Raw genomic sequence first — 6,840 nt, forward strand, 5'->3', positions numbered from 1 at the left:
CGTATTACCAGTTGTGCAGTGACTTCCATGGTGGAGAAGAAACTGGGTTAGGAGCCCAACTAGCTCATCAAACTTGTAGTATCCATTCAGATTGTGAGAAAGTAAATTTGTCACAAGAAACGTATGTAATCAGCATGTTCAACTATGAAATCTGAACTGTCTGTGGACAATGCAACACAAAATACACAAAGAATGCCTGAGTATATGGGAAACGTTAGAAGCACAAAGCTGCTGGAAACAAAAACATAAAGGTCTTGCTCCTGTAGTTGCAGTTCAAGGTAGTTCAAAAAAGTATTTCCTCACACTGATCATTTTCCTAACACTTTCCAAATATATTACAATGAGTTGGTCAATCACATAAAATACCAATAAAATCTATCAACGTTGGTGGTTGAAACAGGATAGAATGTAAAAATAAATCTAAGAGGCAGGAAGAATTTTTTGTTTTTTTTTGTGGAAGCCTGCTGCTTCCCACTTCCTCCACCAGATGCCGCCTAGGAGCAGAGCCCCTGGAGAGGCGTGGGGTCGAACCCGGGGACACACCTGTGGCGCATTGTCTGACTGAGGCTGGGAGTATTTAAGAAGCGGCGAGCTGACACTTCCTTGCCTGAGTGTTTGTTTACCTTGGTTTACCTGGATTCCTCCGGAGTTTTCCGAGAGGAGAGTTCTGTGGGTCGTTTGTCCCGGACTACGACCAGCCGTCAGTTCGCTCCTCCACTCAGCCTGACTTACCTGTCCGCCCTCCAACGGTTCGTTTCCTCTCCACGCCGCCCCTGGGTCCGTTGTTGCTCCAAAGGAAACATCCATCCGCTCCTAGTAAGCCTTTCCCTTCGTCAACATATATATTCATCCACCTTCCTGGATTCGTATATTCTAACAGCTTCTCCTCGTTGACAGTGGCTGAACTGGTTGCCCCTTCCAGACTCCTGCTCCGTGTTTTCTCCCCAACCCTATTCCCTCTTGTCAATAAACTTCATTATTGTTTTGCACACGCGTCTCCTGATTGTGTTCGTGCATGTGGGTTCGTAAACTGGAACCAAACATGACACTTCTACATATCTTTGTTTAATGCCCAAACAGATTTTATGGAACAAGCAGACCAGAGCTTTTTTTTCCCACTACTGACACGCTCATAACATGCATCTAACCTGAATGCCTGCTGGTTGGTTGGGACAGAGAGAAGTGGTCTTAAAGAGATAGAGAGGGGTTAGTCCCAGATGGCTAAAAGTTGCCACACAGCGACTCAATGCTTTTCTCCGCCCTCCTTCCCTGCCCGTCCCCCCTCAACTTCTTCTAGGCCAGATGGAGGCCATTACAGTGCCCTGAAAGACCTGAGAGGGACAGACAGTGGCAGAGAAAGGTGGAGTAGGTGGTACTGAGGTTGTCTTGCTCATGCAAAATCTCTAATTACCACAGTTGTTCGAATCTTTTTAGCCTGCTTTTTTCTCTCTTTCCTTTCGAATAGAAAAAGCTCACTCCCTGCAAGCAAGCCCTCCTGAGAATTCCAATAAGAAAGTAGACAGTTTCGCACAAGACAGATTAGGAGTGAAAAAAGGAGAAACTCAAAGGGGGGTAGCAGAAAGGAGAAAAAGGCACATTAAAGATATGCAAATCAAACTGTCTGGGTGAAGAGCATTAACCAGTGTTAGTGGGATAGCTGCCTCTATTTTTAGTTTTGCATCTGTGCATGTGTGTCAGTTTCTTTCTCAAGGTGTGTGATGACTTCCTTAAGCTTTGGCTTTCATGTTCTAGTGAGACAGTCTGGGAGTCGAGATATGTCGGCTGGAATATTCTACTTAATTGAGACGCTTCACAAATGAAGCTGTCAAGTTGCAGCTTCAAACAAAATTCACAAAGAAGCTCGCAAAAATTTTCTAGGACAGAAATAGGAAGCAGTATCTTTCTTTCTGCACAAGTGCAGTGCATGGAATGATTACAGTTTGGTTTCTGGGCAATCATCAGAATTGCCATGGACCTTTGAGAGAACAGAGAGTGAAAAATAGCAACACTGTCAATCACATTGTCACAAAGGAAAAGGTAATATTTTTAACTGATTTAGTTTGTAGACTTGATTTAATATTAAACCAGTGGTAGTGCCTAGGCAATGCAAGGCAGAGAATTTTCATGAGATGGAAAAAAAAAAGTCAAAAAGCCTTTTCTTGGTGCTTGGAAGCAGTACATTTAGAGTGATTTACCTACAGGGAACATTTCTGCTGGCAGAAGTACAGTGACATCTCTACAGCTGCAGGTTCTTCAATCTACTGTGAAGGTGCTAATTTATTTTCTATAAGTTGTATAAGTTTTTTTTATTAAAACTTATAGAAATAATAATACAAATTAGGCAAAGCAAGACCTCAAACAGTCACCTCATGGAAGAATCAAAGAATGTCTCAACATGCAAAAGAAAACCATGGATCCCTACAAACCTGGTTAATCCTTGGGTACAATTTCTAGATGCCTGGTACCACGATAATCTGGTTTAACAATTATGTACAAGTATAAATACCATGCGTGGAGCATATCGGTAGCACTGTTACCTTGTAGCATCAGGGTCCTGGGGTTCAATCCCAGACTTGAGTTTTTCTGCATGGAGTTTGCATGTTCTCCCTGGACAGGTATGGATTCTGTCTGGGTACTCCAGCATCCCCACAAACATAAAAACATGTTAGATGAACTGTTCTCTCTAAATTGCCCCTTAAATTTGAGTGTTTGTGTGCATGGTTATTGTTTCTGCATTGGCCTTTGATGGACTTTCCAGGGTTCACCCAAGTCTCTCCCCACTACGACATGATACAAGTGTCATGTTGTATGTTTGTAGAGGGACCCAAATGGAGCAGGCAAAAAAATTTTGATAAAGTTTAATGAAAAAATAAGGAACCAAACTTACAAAATTGTGGGAAGCCAGAGTACAACAATAAATAATAACAAAAACAAATAAGAATGAGCTTTGCTTCACTATTCGCTTTTTGCTTCACTATTCGTACATCGTGTGCTGGTCTTAGGTTGCGAATAGAAACAATCAGTAACAAGCAAGTTCTTGTCTGCTGCACTTTATTATTGCATTCCTTAGTTTGCCTCAGTTTGCTTTAAGATGTGTAACAGCAAAGCAGCATCAGTACTTTGATATAAAAGAAGCTTTTCCTTTGAAAAGCTTTGGCTCTGTACAGAGTTTAAGGGCAGTGCGATGGAGAAGAATAGTCACCCTGAAAGTGGATAAATAAAACAATATCCAAGTCTCTGCTCTGAAACTTTCATCGTGAACTCTAATACTTGACTGTGTTTGTCAGTGAGGTCTTTGTTAGGCCCTGAGAACAGCAGGCTAGTGAGGGCCTGGCGTAGGCTGTTATACTGAAGCTGCAGATGGCATGTCACACTGGGAACTGGATACAACACAAACAAACACAGGATGCAGAGATGGACTGGCACAGACGACAGGGTTACATAGGCTGTGTAAACAGTGTGTCTGCAGCATGCAGTGTATGCTGTTTACAGTTTTGAGAAATAATAAGAAGCCTAGAGATGATATGAGATTAAAGTTTCATCACAATATTTTGTGCTAATACTGTGAACTATTTATTACTTCTCTTGTATGGCAGTGACGGCGTGACACGGCATAGCTCCACAAACACAAGTACTACTCTTGAAAAACATATTCATATGCAATATGCTACTTTAGAAGACCAGTCACAAAACAAAGTGGGATTTATATTAATAAACTGCACATAGTAACTGCATTCAGTCATTTTCAAATGAATTAATATTCATTTATACTTTCATTGGAAAAATAGTGAAGAATATAGTAAAACTAACAATCCCGAAAATGAGGACAGATTTTTTTTTTTTTTTTTAATTAACTGGACTTTGTCGTGACAACAATAAATCAGGATTCTTATCACACTTCTAACGTGTTATTGATCATGACAAATGATAAGGGTATGATAAAAACCATACATAAATGATCATTTATCATAATGTATCATTTATTATGATAAATGACAAGCGATACGATAAATTCCCACCCTAGGCTGTCTTCAACAAACACATTGGCCAATAGCTGATGACATCTGAGTGCTGCTGTTGGCACCCAGCTGTTACATTGAAGTCTCTAGATATGTATAAAAAGAAAAGCTGAACAAAGAAGGAGATGATGCAAGATGAAGAGATCCTTCTCTGAAAAAAGCCACTGAAAAATTTACAAGCTCATTCAGACAACTGTGAGCCAAGCTTTTGACCACATCAGTTCTCATAATCCCACCTGTTTTTCGAATAACTGATTGAAAATGATCATAATAGCCAACAATTATGTTCAAACTTTCTAGCATTGAGTCTACAGACTATCAAAGGGGCTAGTTAAAAACACAATACATTACTCATGCACTGTCTCAGCTGCTATATGTATCTTGAAGCATCCTTCCTTCAGGCATCATTGACTATCAGAATCAAACTTAAAAAAATATGTAGCAAGGAGATGTGTGGCACAGGATTCACATTCTCCACAGCAGGATTCCAGGAGATTGAAGCCAGAGGAAAGAAAAGTAGGAGAGGTCTGACGAAAAGCAGGAGGCCCAAAGTCAGCTGAGCCCACAGCGAAAGTGTTGCTCCGCGAGGACGCAAACACACTGAAGTGGAGGTCTAGTCTCTCTTGTGCAGCACTGTGCAAGGAAACACACACATGCACGCGCCCATGCACACACATGTAAAGCATGTACAAGAATGCATGAAAAATACATGCAGTTCACAGCGTTTGTGGAGCAGGAACTTGGTGCTACAGGCTTCTGCAAAAGAGATTCCTTTGTTCTATTACAGCAGCACACACACATCCATGCCAACACACACTTTCAATATGTATCCACATAAAATATACAGCAGACAAAGCAGACAGGCCCAAGGCTTTTGGGGACTGCTGGAAGTCTAGATGTAGCACCTAATGTTTATTTGTGTTTGAAGGGAGGACAGCTCCTCAGAGCAACCTCCTGTGCAAGCATCTGGGTTGTCACATCAGCCCTCATCATTCAGACAAAGACTGGAAGACTTCAAATGCATCTTGTGAGCCTGTCAGGTCACTAAAGCTGCTCCTGTCAGGAGATGGGATTGTTGCGCAATGAGAGGATTCCATTTATGTAGCTTCTCTCTCAAACACTAAAGTCTTTTGTGTAACTGTGATCATATCACTGGATTCTGCAGAAAATACAGAATCCCTCAATCTAATCCCAGGTCAACCTTTTGTTTTCTTTCATGTCAAATCTAGCCATGCTGGTACTGTAACAATCCAATTAAGCAAATAAGCCCCCTGGTGAGGCAAGCAGCAGTGTCTTGGTGCTACTACAGTGAGCGTGTGTTACATTCTGTCTACCTTGAAAACATAAAGGTAGTTGACCATTTGAGTTGAGATTTCCAGTAGGAAATTTCTCACGGCAGGAAATTCCTACATGCAGCTGGGTGTTCTAGGAATTTGTGGACATTGTGCTGTGTTTCTGCCAACAGCAGTACCACTAAGCCCAGCAACAAGAACTCATTTTTACAGCTTCTTTTGTTTCAAATAAAAACACTGACTTTTCCATTACTGGATGATCTCGAACTTTTAGGCAAACCTTGACTTAAAGAATATGAACAATAGGCTGCTGAAAGACACTGGGACCCCCCCAAACACACAGTTCCAACAGAAGCCAAGTAGAATCAGTTGCTTCAGCAAAAAAGCAGTTGTTAGTTGTGATGAAGTGTGAAAGTTCTAAATGTATGAGTTTTACTTTTAGAAATTAGTACCTCCTCTCAGGTATAGATTTTCGCTGAACCATTTTGCCCACAGAAGTGGATCTTTTTCTCTTAAGAGTTTGAGAAATTTCTAGCATTGAGTCTCCCACATGCTTCATCCAAAGTGCCAAAATAGGTTCTCATTGATATAGGCACGTGGCAAAAATTGTGTCATTTTGTTCACAGAGAGGCCTGCTGATCTCGACACCAGACCCGGGTCAAAGTATTTCAACAGAGCTATGTGTGAGCTCTGTCAAAATACTGCAAAGCATGGTCTGACTGGACAGAAGTTTGTTGCCATGTCTTATGCAGAAATGTTGACATTTCTCTTCAGTTAGCCCACTTCCACTATCCAGTTTTTGTAACTCCAGGAGAGATGAATACATTTGAGGAACTTTTAATTGATGCGGTAAGAAATTATGGACATTAGTACAATTCTTAGTACAAATTACAATAATAAAACTGTCAAATAGATAATGAAAAGTGCCAAAGACTGGAACTAAGATTTTAGAAGCCTTGCAAGCAGAAACGTCTGGAAATCTATTTTCTAAGTGAATCTTCAAACCACTGGAGGAGTAAGGAGAGGCTTTTAAATTTAAGTCAAATAACTGGGACTTTCATCCTCTGATGGCATATCAAAAGAACACGACCATGCCTACAAGGTATTACTAATAATATAGATTGGATAATGCAAGGGTGTAACTTTGTGTTGCAAGTTGGTGGGTACGAAGATGAGCAGGGGTTGGGGGGGGGGGTTAGGGTGATGATGCACCCACAGTTACTGGAAGGCCTTTTCTTTTCTAATGCTAAGAATAATGCCAAAACTTACATGTGAATGCCTTCCAGTCTTATTCAGTGAATTAGGATTTACGTCCTGATCAGGCTTGTCAGATTAATAGCACCTTTTGTAAATAATCTTTTAGCAGGTATTAGACATACTACAAATATAAACATGTTAAAACATACGTAATCTAATTAATATACATAATGTCTTTCATTTGGTGATGGAACTGCTGACAAAGGAACTTTTCAGTCATATTCTAATTTATGGAATCAGCCTGTATTTGCTGAATGTTTACCTACAATTTA

At 40.6% G+C, this 6,840-nt stretch overlaps 1 long non-coding RNA gene across 1 annotated transcript; it reads left to right on the forward strand.

Annotated features, from left to right (window-relative positions):
• The first annotated feature begins 439 nt into the window (after positions 1 to 439).
• LOC116737314 (uncharacterized) lies at positions 440 to 989 on the forward strand. Its single transcript, XR_004342777.1, has 2 exons — positions 440 to 816; positions 898 to 989. It is a non-coding gene; the product is annotated as an uncharacterized LOC116737314 (long non-coding RNA).
• Positions 990 to 6,840: the final 5,851 nt, after the last annotated feature.

Source organism: Xiphophorus hellerii, chromosome 18 (assembly GCF_003331165.1).
Source record: "Xiphophorus hellerii strain 12219 chromosome 18, Xiphophorus_hellerii-4.1, whole genome shotgun sequence".
NCBI lineage: Eukaryota > Metazoa > Chordata > Actinopteri > Cyprinodontiformes > Poeciliidae > Xiphophorus > Xiphophorus hellerii.